This window comes from Ambystoma mexicanum, chromosome 5p (assembly GCF_040938575.1).
Source record: "Ambystoma mexicanum isolate Mex_15411 chromosome 5p, UKY_AmexF1_1, whole genome shotgun sequence".
NCBI lineage: Eukaryota > Metazoa > Chordata > Amphibia > Caudata > Ambystomatidae > Ambystoma > Ambystoma mexicanum.
In genome coordinates, this window is record NC_090930.1 from 921,190,529 (window position 1) to 921,203,967 (window position 13,439).

Below are 13,439 nucleotides of genomic sequence, written 5' to 3' on the forward strand. Positions count from 1 at the left end.
GTGTCACATAGGTTGCAATTGTTTAAATGTCATAGTTTTAAACTTAGAATCAGCATCCTAGCTGCATATGTAAAAAAAATGTCTTGACTTAAACTGGGGAACAGAAATGACATGTAGCTAAAAACTGGCTTAAAGAGATTCCAATTTTGCCTGGCAACTACCCCCCATCAGGAGTGAAACTTGAGTCACAGCTGTGTTCCCAGGCCTATCTGCCTTTTACTGGCCACACTAAGGATATGCCATCTCTCTGATAATTGAATTAAGGGGAGCCCCCACAGAATACAGGAGCTCTGAACAAAGCCCTGTCCTGACTCAGGCAAATGTTTTATTGGCGGGAGTCGTAAATGGAGCTTCCTCCTGGAAGGACAGGGGAGGAGCACTGCCTGTGAGAGCAAGCTGGCTTGGCAGAACTGGAAAAACCAGAAATTCAACCTTGTGCTGGGGGGAAACCACACCCCTTTGGGGCCAGAACATAACTCTAAAAAGATGAATAACTCATAGTACGGACTTGTGAAAATTATTTAAATGACACCATAATTCTTGTGATTTTTCTGCCCACATTTTAAGACGTGTTAGGACCCGGTGGTATGTTCAGGGGGGTTTTAGTGGAAAAGAGGATATTACTCAAAATGTGTGCATGTGAAAAATCTGACACTTCATCAAGTAATGTCCATACCCCTTGCGCACATGTGTATAAATTTGGGGTAATGTCCGATATTGCAAAATCAGTTAAAAAGTGCAACTATTGCCATTTCTGAATGCAAGCTCCCAGGAAGAGCAGATTTGGACAGGGTATACCTCCTGTGATATGTGAGGGGTGCGTGTAATTTTAAACGAATGTGTACCTGTGCAAATATGTTTTTTTTAATCAAATATAGATTGTGTGCAATTTGACAGGGGAGGATCCTCTGACCCATAAAACCTACAGCATCACTCTGACTCACAGTTCCTTCCCCAATCATGGGAGAGGGGAGAATTGGGCCAATGGGCAGTTGAGAGAGGGGCTGGCTAGTGATGCTGCACACACACCCATTTTAAAAACAGATAAAAGCAGACAGACAGGGCAGATAGGGACCTTCAAATCCATTTGCAGCTGGAAGCTCTGCCGGAAAATCCATACTTTACCTCCATCAATCTCTAGAGAAAGCTGTGCAGAAAGATCCAGACTTCAAATCCATCAATCTCCAGAATCCAGAGAGAGAGAGAGAGCTGACCCAGATCACTGTGAAGTGCAGAGACCAGAGTCCAGTCTAAAACCTGACCAGATCCGTGGCGAGGCCCATTTAATTCAAGAATATAGTGTGAGTACCTAGCAAACTGTGCAGAACCAATCTCTTAGTTAAAATAATATAATTCAATCTATTTAATCTAAGTAGAACTGCCTCCTAACTGTCACCTGTCATTTGCAAAGCTGTCACCTGTCATTTTCTATTTGCAAGCTGCACTTGTCTTTTTGAACTTTAAAATTTCAAATCTGAAAAACGACCTTTATTTAATCGCTCATATCTCTGTAACCGTTTGTGCTAGAGACTTGCAGTAACTTTCCTCTGAAAGCTGGGAATCGTGGCTTTCCTACGGACTTAGAACCGCATTCCTACCCCCGATACTTTTGCCGCAATCGCGGAAAACGCACTCGCGAATTTACCGCGATTTGCAAATTTCTCAACGTGTAAAAACAGCAGTTTTCTTGCTTTCAGTTGCCAAAAATTCGTTTAACCTGCTAGTTACATCCTAGATCCTTGCTAACGTGAGCCTGAACTCATCCCAAGTATATTTCACTCACCCTGAACCTCCTAGAGGGAATTAAAAGCATTTTAGTATATTTTTCACTTCATTGCCAGCACATATAAAAGCATTTTGGGCCTGTGTTTAAAACTCCGATCTGTAATCTAAGCTTGCTGGGGTGAACTGAATTACAGTTGATTGCATTTCTGAGAACTGTGTGCTTCCCTTCCATTTCCTTGCATTGCATAAAGGGGGGAGGGGATTGCCAGAGAAAAGTGATTACATTGTTTTGGTGAAATCATATTGAGTATTTTCTGTACTGCATTTTCATTCCACCTTGCATCCATTTGAAACCATAAAGTATTGTTGCTATCTTATCCATCCTATAACCACTCATCATTGATTATAAAGAAGTGTGCTAGTGCCAGACTATCCATTATTGATTACTGCTCAGATTCAGTGTGATATTCAATTATTAATTTATTATAAAGCGTGATATATATATATATTGTTTAAATTATCAAATAAACCTTTAAACTTGCAAAACAGAAATACTTCTTGGCTCAGTGGGGTCAGGGGGATTCCAAGGGAGGGGTGTTATATAGGGGTAGTCATCCAGAACGCATGAACTGGACATAAAGATATATCAATAAGGGTTTCCATTCAGTATCCCAGACTAGGCATTGACTTAGCTGTAGTGTTGAATTGAATCCTCTTACAAATCACTTCCCTTTCCCCCTCGATCGCCACTCCTGCATGCTCCACTTTCCTTTCCCCCTCGATCGCCACTCCTGCATGCTCCACTTCCCCCTTCCCCCTCGATCGCCACTCCTGCATGCTCCACTTCCCCCTTCCCCCTCGATCGCCACTCCTGCATGCTCCACTTCCCCCTTCCTCCTCCATCGCACTCCTGCATGCTCCACTTCCCCCTCGATCGCCACTCCTGCATGCTCCACTTTCCTTTCCCCCTCGATCGCCACACCTGCATGCTCCACTTCCCCCTTCCCCCTCGATCGCCACTCCTGCATGCTCCACTTTCCTTTCCCCCTCGATTGCCACTCCTGCATGCCCCACTTCCCCCTTCCCCCTCGATCGCCACTCTTGCATGCTCCACTTCCCCCTTCCCCCTCGATCGCCACTCCTGCATGCTCCACTTCCCCCTTCCCCCTCGATCGCCACTCCTGCATGCTCCACTTTCCTTTCCCCCTCAATCGCCACTCCTGCATGCTCACCCTCACTTTCCTCCTCCATCACCTTCATCCCTTTTCCCCACCTCATCCCATCACTCATACTTTTCATCATCACCATCATTCCCACTATCACTCCCAAATCCACCACCAGTGCCACCAACAGCAGCAGCAGCGTCTGATGGAGGAAGTAGATTGTTTGTATGTCTCATCAGACCAAATTGTCATGGTTGTGTCCCCCCTTCTTCAGATTCGAGGTGGAAAACATGTCCACATCCACCTCAGTCTGCACATGAGGACTGCTACATTTACCAATGGACAGCACTCCTTCTTTCTCATCTCACCCCTCACCCTGTCATTTCCTTCCTTCAACAAAAACACAAAAAGAGCTACATGAACACAAGGTGTGCCTGACAAAAATAAACTGGTTCCTAAAACCAACTGGTGTCCCAAACACACCAGCTTCACAAACACAGGAAAATGACTTCCCAAAATAAGAAAAGAAAACATGGTTTCCAACAAAATAACAAAGATTGCACACAACACATTACTCCTCCCTGCCAAGGACACACATTGCTTTATACTATGAACAAGACGCCTAGAGCTACACTTACAAAATGATTTCTATAGTTTCATGCCTCCAAATCAGGATTAAACAAAGGAGAGGAGTAGACTTTTTTTCAGAAAATATATTTCACATTTTGAAATCTGGAAGACAATATAACTTTGTTTTCAATGTTCTGGTATTGAACACATGAATATAATACATCAAATAATACAATGCCCCATAAAATAAAAACATCACAACAAACAAAACAAATGGCAAGAGTGATGATAACAATTAATAAAGACATGACAAAACATTAATATACACAACTTTCCAATATAATGAATGTGTCATGTTGGTGAACGGAGAAGTTAAAGTTGACAATCCATATATAAACAGCTCTGTGATGTTATAATAGTTTAAAACTGTATGATCAAAAAAACATGTATTGATGGGCCATTAGTATTACCAGACGGTTTATATGGCATTATTAACATTATTAAAAAAAATGAAAGATAAACAAATCGCAATGTTGTATTCTTTCAGGCTTGAGGTGTCTTTGTTCGGCTTCTCCAGGACAGAAAATACATTTTGGATCAGTAACCAGAAAACAAGTTGTTACACTGGACCCTGCAAATAAACTGGGAACTTTCACTGAATTACCAGAAAGTAATACGGATTCCAGTTCCTGTGAGTGAAGGGAATTTGGAAATTATCTAGTTGCCCCACTAGCAAGTAAGAAGGCAGGCATGCATTATAATGAGATGCATATGAACAAATTTGCCTACATACCAGAGTGCATGTGTCAAATCTCAACATAACATCACCATAATACTGTGCGCTGCATGCACTATTCCTGCACGAATAAGAATGTTTTAAATGTATGTTATGTATATTACTAACATGCAAATGCTATTTTTCTGTAACTAAGCCACACACAAGTAACAGCACCACGATGCCCAAAGGCTGTATGAGCGCTATACAAATGTAAAAATAATAATAATAATATTAATAATAATAATAATAATAATAATAATAATAAATAATAATTGTCACAGGGCTCCTGTAGTTCAACATAAAAAGCTACCCTAAGTGTGGCTGGTCAGCCAGTATGTACAATTCCAGGAGATTCTCTTGTAGGGGCCCTACATCTGTAACACAAATTGCTGCCTAATCTCCCCCCAAAATCACTTCAACTCATCCTACTGTGATGTGGATCAGCCTTTCCGCACTTTCCTTAGGCCAAATGAAGCCCAACAAGATGAAGGAAGTTGCTAGTGCTGCACAAAGGTACCCAAACTCACTTTCCATCTAAGAACTCAGCCAAAGCATTGCAAGGGTACCCAAATACCACATGAGCATTGGGAACTTGGCTGAATCCTTGAGCAACCTCCACATCTAGTGCAGTCTTGCCCATGTTATCTGACAGGTGTTATGTTATGTTAATGTAACTTATTGAGCGCACGTTCACCAAGGTATCATGGCGCTATAAAAGAGAGATGGAGAGGAACATTAACATGGTTTATTGAAACAGGTAGCTTTTCGACAATTTCCTGACAGCCAGATGATTAAAAGATTGTTTTAAGGCCAGGGGGAGAACATTCCACAGTCGAGGGGCAACGACTGAGAAAGCTCTACCTCCAATCCGGGCACAGCGAAAAAGAGGAGCAAGAGGAAGACCAGCAGAAACTGAGCATAGCTGCCTTGTCGACCAGTAGCGTATGAACTTGGAACGAAGATATTCGGCCCCCTGATCATGCAACGCCAGGTGTACCAGACAGAGGGGCTTAAAAATGATATGCCTGGACACCGGCAGCCAATTTAGGGACCGCGACACAGGTGAAATGTGGGCCCCATAGGGGGAGCCAGTTTCTACTCTGGCCGCCATGTTCTGAAGACGCTGCAACTCTGAATGAACGCTTTAGGCTGAGCCAGATAAAGTGAGTTGCAGTAGTCTAAACAACTGAGCACCATGGCTGCGACCACATGTGGACGAAGGTGAACTGGAATGAAGGGAAGCACCTTCTTAAGTATTTTTAGATGAAAGTGACCCGCCTGGCAGACTGCCGCCACTTGAGCCTCCATAGAAAGTGAGGATGTAATAATTGCACCAAGGTTCTTGACCTTGGCAGATGGAACTGGAAGAGGGCCCAGAGAAGAAGGCCAAAAAGGTGTGGGGGTCTCATTCTCCCACAAGCTCCTGCGGATACACCCAAATCCAGGGATTCGATCATGAATGTTCTTGAGGTTCAGCCAGGATTTTCAATAATTCTAAGCACATCTAGGGTGCATGTTAAGCACACAAAACATCAAGTTACCTACTTGTGATTTATTTATTTAATGTATTCATGTAATTAGTTTGGTGCAGTCTACGTCACAGGAAAGATAAAAGGTAACGGGTGAGATGACTGAAAATGAAGGATGGATTAATTAAAGGCCTGTGTGAAAAGCTTCTGACCGATGCAATGGAAAGTGATTCAAAGGTGGTGTTGGAGTAAGACCATCAAGTGTGTTTTGGATGAACACTGTGCCTGTGTTAATTTGTGTGGGGGCTCCGGCCTATCCAGGCAGTGATTTGTGTGCTCCAGCTGGGACTGTCACTGATATCTTTGTTTGGCAGGGCGACAATGCAGCAGTTTAAGAACAGGACAGATGCTATCACAATATTCCACACTGCAAAAAAGAGAGCGGGAACACAGAATGGTGCAATATATTCCTCTAAAGAAAAAATGAGTAGTTTGCTTTTTTATGTGCAGCTTCTGGATTGTTCAATTTAAGCTGGAGTCACAAAATTCACATCAGTTTGAGCGAGGAAGGATATTCGAGTTCTTATAAATTCAAGGATGAATTTAAAGAAAAAGACATGGCTCCAAAGTGGTACGAAAACCACCAACTTTGAAAGATGAAAAAGGGAATATACATGTTAGGATATTTAAAATAGAGGATAAGGAGAGCTCTTGGGGGATCAAAAGTCAGAACCTGGGTTTTAACCACATTCCATCAAAGTTTGTTTTTCAATCACGTCACGCAACATCGGGGACCTTATTTCCAGATGTATTTACTCCCCTGTGTGGCCCTCCTGATAGTGGCCAGACGGATAATAAGGGAGTGTCGGATCGCGCTCTGGGAGTCTTGCTGACATACAGGGTACCTTTATTGCAGAATGTTCTGTTCATGATAAAGCAAAGAACATGTATAGTCCTCACACAAAACTGCCTGCGCCACCCATTATACTCCAAGTTGTCAAGGACCTTGTGATTTTGGAAGCCGACGCGGAGAGACTGAACACATCCTTTTGAGAAGGGATTTATCCCATATGTCTAACAAGCCTACTGAAGTGACCACGCAAGCTAAACTGCAGTAGCACTATATGAGCCCTGATTTGAAAAGGACACATGCAGTGTCGAAACACGTGTCATCTTATAGGGCAAACGTCAATTAAATAATGTCAAATTCTGAACCAATAAATTGACAACTTGGAGTATAATGTGTGGCGCAGGCATTTTTGTGCGAGGACTATACGTGTTCTTTGCTTTTACATAAGAGGTTGGGGCTTGACCTCTTCTTTCTGTCCTCACCTACCTGCGACACCGGAGCAATCCAAACTAATCAGGGTGCATAGCCCAGTTAAGCTGGCACTACCAACAACCCCACCTTTAGTGCAGTACAGTTCATGTTAAAGATTGCCTTGAGCCTGAATCTGGGTAGCCTCAAGTCTGGCACAATATGGTCCGATTTCTTACGTGTTGGCAAACTGCTCCTCACAACCCCAATGTGCCCAATGATTCACTAAATGGAGCAACCCCTTCTATGAGAACTTGTTTTCAATCAGCATTGCACTGAAATTCTGTAGGTCAATAGGATCATGTGTTAATTAAGCATGAGTGCTGCAAAAGGTGCAGATTGGAGCCAATGCATTCATTTCTTAATTAATACCACCAGCCCTGGCTGTGAAATGGCAGAGCACCTCTTGGCAAATTTTGGTGATTTTGCTACTGATCCTGTTCTGTCAATAAGTCCCTGCTTTGCTGGTGCAAATATGCTGACGCTGACCTCCACATTTTCCCCACCTCCTGGCTCATGAGCCGGTACAAACCACTTAAGGTCATTTCCACAATGTGCAGATTTAAACAATTAGAATTTGTGTGTCTGCAAATATGACTTTCTCACACATACTCCAGTTATAAACTGCCAACAGCACATCACAGTTCTCAAGCTCTTTTCTCCCGCTCAGTCCTACCTTGCTTTACAGATCTGCCAGAGCACCAAGAAACCACGCAGGTGGCCACAGCGCGCAGTATATGAACTTTTAACATACATAAATTAGCGTTGGTTATGGCGCTTAGTTTGTGAAAGCTGAGTGCACAAGGATTTTCTGATATTACCGCTCAACTCAATCAAACAAGAGAAAAGTGGTCCCAAAATGACAACTGGTGTGTGTGATTGGAGCACAGGCAGAGGTTTGCATCAGGGCAGATAAACAATCAAACTAATAGCCATTGAAGAGCCATGTCAAGTTAGACTAGCCAAAGAACAGGCCACCGGAGCATCTCCTGAAGTGAATATTTTACAACAGGCAAAATGCCCCATAAATTGGATTTACAACTGAATTTCCACAAAAGCTTTCTTGAAGAGAAAATGATCATTTCTTCTTGTCAAGCGTGGGAGGATTTGATAACATGGCATCTGATTGGAAGGATGCACTTGCATGATCCCTCATCCTGTTGCAACATGTGAATACGCAAAAAGGAGTGCAGTCAATGCGCAAAACACATCGTCGACGAAGGCCAATTTAAAGTGTGAGCAATGTCTTGGGTGTGTCTATACTCACACGCACAGACAGTGCATGATGTCACAAAGTGATTGGGCCAATGTGAAGCAAAGCGGAACCAGGATGAGGCTGCACAAAGGAAGATGCATGCCAGTGGCATGGATGATGAGCTCTGCTTAACCCCAACCCTCAAACCAACTGAGAAGGTTGTGGAAGCTACCGTCACAGGTATCAATGGTGGCAAAGCCACAACCAGATGACCATGTTCCTGACTGTACATGACAGTGTGTGATGTGCTTATGGAGTGGTGGTTGTGGTGGAAGCATATTAACGAAAGGTGGGTGCTTGTGAAATGTACGGCGGACACACAATATGGCATGGCACACAGAATGAGTGTTGGCCTTTGAAAAGTGTGCAAGAAACATCACATGCATGGGGCAATGAATGCCATTAATTCTTCTTAAAAAAATTAGCACGGATGCCCTAAGGTGAACTGTCATAGGAAGACTTGGTAGGTCACCCCAGGGAGAAATGACTCTGCTCGAGGGAGTTGGGGTGATGAATAGAAGGCTGGTCCAACTGGTGGAAATGCAGTGCATGGCTAGGAAGATGGCCCTGAGTGCCATCTCTTGCAGGCTTTCCCACCTCCAGATGCAGCAATATGCTCAAACCATAGTTGCAGCCAACACCATTACCTCTGCCCAGGAGGCATATGTGGTTGCCACGATGTTTTTTTTAAAGCCACAGCTGCACACACGTATGGGTTTTACTGATCAGGGAGGAGACCTATCAAATGTTGAGTTTCGACACCCACTTGCCAAATCTCCAGTGAGTGGCTGGCCTAAGACACATCCAGAGACAGAATACTGGGAAGCGATGCTTACCCTGTAAAGACACTACAGTAGTTTCCATCACATGTGTATGCAGGCATTGTTTTCGTGTGGTGGGGCGGTTACATGCACTATGAATGTTTGAACAGTGCTTAAACTCAATACCCTGAAATGGGGGATTTGCATCTCACACATGTAACATGTGTTAGTTAAAGCAATCATATGGTATCATGGCATGTGTGGTCACTGTCTGTAACACTGCAGCAGTGTGTCACTGTGCGTTACTAGCCCTTTGGGAGTTTGCTGCTCTCATAGTTCACTTAGCACACTGTGGAATGTGTCATTACAGATTTCCCACACATGGCACTTAGGCGAACTACATTGCCAAAAGGCCAATCCTCGTGCCCAGTCCCATGCCCTCCGGTGCAATCAAGAGCGGACTTCAGGATTGACAACCCTGGGTCAGAATCACAAAACATTTACAAATGCCAGCCTTGCCAGAGTGCAATGTTATGAAGAAACCTCTGAGTCCCTAGGAGTCATAAAACCATACCCCCTAGAATTGTCAACCAATCAAACCCGGGACTAGAGGATTCTAACTGATCACATGATGGTGGTGTATCAACTGTGTATTAAAACCCTGTGGGATGTATGTGTCAGTAGTACGCATGCCTTACCTACCAAGCAACTAGGTGGCACCATACTGGCAACCCGTGCAATTGCTGAGTAGTGGTGTATGTGTATAACTGTCATGGGTGGATGCAGAGAAGCTGGCATTTACCTTCAGGGGGATGCTGCTGGTATCGGACACGATCTGAACATTAGCGAAAGGTGAGGACCTCCTAATCCTTTAAACGTTTTCCATAGACATGGTGGTTTGAAAGTCCATGGATGCAATCCATGGCACTTGCGACAAAATGCTCAATAAGTCACGTGACGAATGTAATAGTTGTTTCACTTTTATTAGCATAATAAGTACACAACCAGCCAATTGAAGGCCAGTCTAGGGGTGGACCCTGTGTCCTTTCCTTCGTCCATGAAGGGGCATTCTCCGTCTCTAGCCCATGCTCGCTACATGTCTGGGGAAGGTGACCCATTCTGTCTGGGCTAGCCCCCACATAGAGAGGCCAAAATGCTCTAGCCTTCTTTATCCATCTACCCCGCTCAAGGACTCTTTAGTGACCCAGATGGGTAGTCTGATGGCCCTAGAATCGTTCCTCCAGATAGCCATCTCTCAAGCTTTTCCGCACTCTAACCTGTCTCAACACAGTGCTTGCTTTCTTTCTCCCCCATCCCTACTCTCCAGCTCATCCCTGATCTCACCCATGTCTGTCCTGATCGTACTCCTTCCCACACTACTGCTTCCTGTACTCCCCTCAATTCTGCTGTCTCTCACTTCCCTCCTTCTCCTGCATCTACTCTCCTCCACCTTCCTGCCTCCCTCTCGCTATTGATCTCTTCTCTCTCTTTCTCTCTCTCTCTCTCTCTCTCGCTCTCTCTCTCTTTCTCTCTCTCTCTGTTTCTCTCCGTCTCTCTCTCTGTCTCTCCCTCTATCTCTCTCTCCCCTACTCTTGCCAGCTGCCTCCTGATCTCCTGTTGTCCCTTTAAAAATGGTCTTTAACCACTCTCTCACTCCATGTGTACAGACAAATGGTACTACACTCTCAATCCCAACACCTTACATTCACTCTCTTCAAACATGCCAAAGGTCTTCACCAAGTCCTCCTCCTGCTGCACACTCCTCTCTGGTCGCACCACCACCCACATGCCTATCTCTGACATCTGTTTCAACTGGCTTGTTGTAGCCCTTCCCTTCCTGCCTAGAAGGTTCTTTTCTCCCATTGGATGCTTGAGTTAGCTGCTTCTCTGGGCCAATCTTTAGCTAGTCCTAATTCCTTCCACCACCCCTCCCTTTTGAATTGGACATTCTCTAGGAATTCTACATAATGGCCCTTAGCCCTGCCCCCTTTTGAGCCTCCATTTCCATCCAGCTTGACATGCAGTCTCCTGCATCATTTACTCTCAGTTTCCCCTCCGGATCAAGCAAGTAATTGTCCCAAAACATGTTGAGGGGTGCTCCATTGTCTCCCTTCATACTGTACCACTATCTGGTGGTTCGCGCCCCATCGCTCCTGCTCTCCTGCTCCCCTGTTGCATGTCTTCAGCAGGTATTTAGTCTCCCTGTCGGCTCCTGAATGGGGGAGCCTACCACATCCCGTTGGGTAACTAGTCTGTTTCTTCTATTCTAGGCTGGATTGTGTCTGTTGGGTTCAGGTGCATTGTGGTACTTGTAGGTCCAGTTTGCCTATGGATATATCTGCCTTCCAGAACCACCGGAAAGATTAGCGATGTAGACTGGGAGAGGACAGAGGATGATAGACATTGGGGGGTCAGAGACAGAGGCACCAATGCACACACACAGTGTTGTGCATACCAGGAAGCTGGAGACAAGGGTCACCCTCAACTCACTTACGCGCCCTCTGGGGTAGGTGTGGCTCTGGCATTGCCCTGGTAGGACCCTTTATCAGTTTGATGGGGTCTTTGACAATCCCTAGACAGGATCAAACCAAAGAACCTGTCACACTGCACATCCCAAGAAGCGAAAAAATATCAAAGATTCTGTGGACAATCGTTGCCCTTACATGGGCATCATTGAGCAGGTAGATGTGTTGGCTGGCAGATTACACTACATTCAGGTATTGATGTAATTCCCGTGACTGTAGGGCTGCTGACATCACCACCATGATGCCAACACTATTACAAAAGAAGTAGTGCTGAAACATGGTTGGCTACAATGAGCCTCTCTAAGTGTGGTCTGGCTTGGGCATGCGTGGTAGGTGCAGCTAGACTCCCACACCTCTGTGCCAGATATTCTAGTATTACATGGTGGGCCATGCTGTGCCTAAAGAAGACCACATCATGTGCCAGCTCAAAGAAAGGACATTGCAGACTTTGGCGCCCATACCCACCATATATATCTGAGCAGAAACAGACAAGAGCGTCAGTGTCAGTAGATTGCTGTGTAGTCAGAAAGAGCATCAATGCATTCCTGTCACTAGGATCTTACAGAATCCCTGCAAGGTAACTGAGAACTATGCATCGTATGACACACCCCTCTCATTAGAATGCCGCTATCCCCCACGACAACAATTCGCTCTAGCTGGACACATAATGAACCTACTACTGTCGCACTCTTGGTAACAACTCAATGTGGGTGGCTAGTAGGGACATGGCCACACCTACCCAATTTGGCAAGAGTACACACAGGCACTCTAAACTCCTCTGTCGAATTTCCCATACCTGGATTTCGGTGCCCTGAGAGTGTTCAACTTACATTGCATTGGGACCATACCAATGGTGAAAGGCTATACAAGTGACTGCTACTACAACTACTAGTAGTTAACAACCTATCGATATCTCAGATTCTCTTCCAGATTGATTTGCCAGTATAATTGGTAATGCTGTGTTGAGTTCTTGCGAGGATCGCTGCTATCTGCAAAATTACCCCATGTAGATCCACTGGTGAAGTCTAGAGCACATCACCTAGATGAGGGTTCTGCAACCTTTGGCTCTCCAGAGGTTTGAACTCCCATGAGTCCAGGCTAGCATAGTCAATGGTGAGGGCTGATGGGAGTTGTAGTCCAAATGATCCATAGACTCGCAGGTTGCAGACCCTGACCTAGATGTATATCTAATGAAAATAAGACATTGATGTGGTAAACATTCCATGTGGCTGATTCTTAAGCGTGGGCCAGTGTAAGGACAGCCATCACCTCGCCCTGTGCTAGCCTGCTAGTTTTGGAAGGACACCATTTGCTCAAGGAGCTTCTTTGTAAAATGAATTCCCACACTGGGCATGAGCACATGTTTAATCAAGACACAGTGACACTTCTGAGATGGGATTTGCAATCAGAAAATGGCCTGCGGGGAATTTCAAGCGTGTAAGCCTCACTATATGTTTGCTGGAGGGCATGAGACACAGGGCAGCCGATTCCCAGGCCAGTGGCATCAGGGGCATAGTTGATCTGAATCACAAGGCCAATGAGCCTCTCACACAAGCGGCCTCGTGCTCTTCTTGTACTTTGCAGCTGCCTAGCACTTTTTTTTAGCATGGGCAACTTTTTTCACACGAGGATCCTAAACTGTCACCATAGGAATCAGCCATTTCCTCTTAAACATATTCAACGTGGGTTGCTTAGCTGGCACTCTTTCAGAGCTTGCAGGAGGACAGCTGGTATTTGGGGGGAACCAGGGGTCCTGTATGAGGTTGGAACAGTGCCCAATGGCAGCCACCAACCTATGCACCCCCCATAAAGACTTGGTGCAAACACAGGCAGTCCAGCCAAAGCCTCATTGCCAGACCCTGCAGATGGGAAATG

General features: G+C 45.0%; 1 protein-coding gene across 2 annotated transcripts in view; it reads right to left on the reverse strand.

The window, feature by feature from the left end:
• RAMP3 (receptor activity modifying protein 3) overlaps positions 1-13,439 on the reverse strand; it is a 1,283,291-nt gene that overhangs the window by 803,120 nt on the left and 466,732 nt on the right. The gene's annotated exons all lie outside the window — the stretch shown is intronic.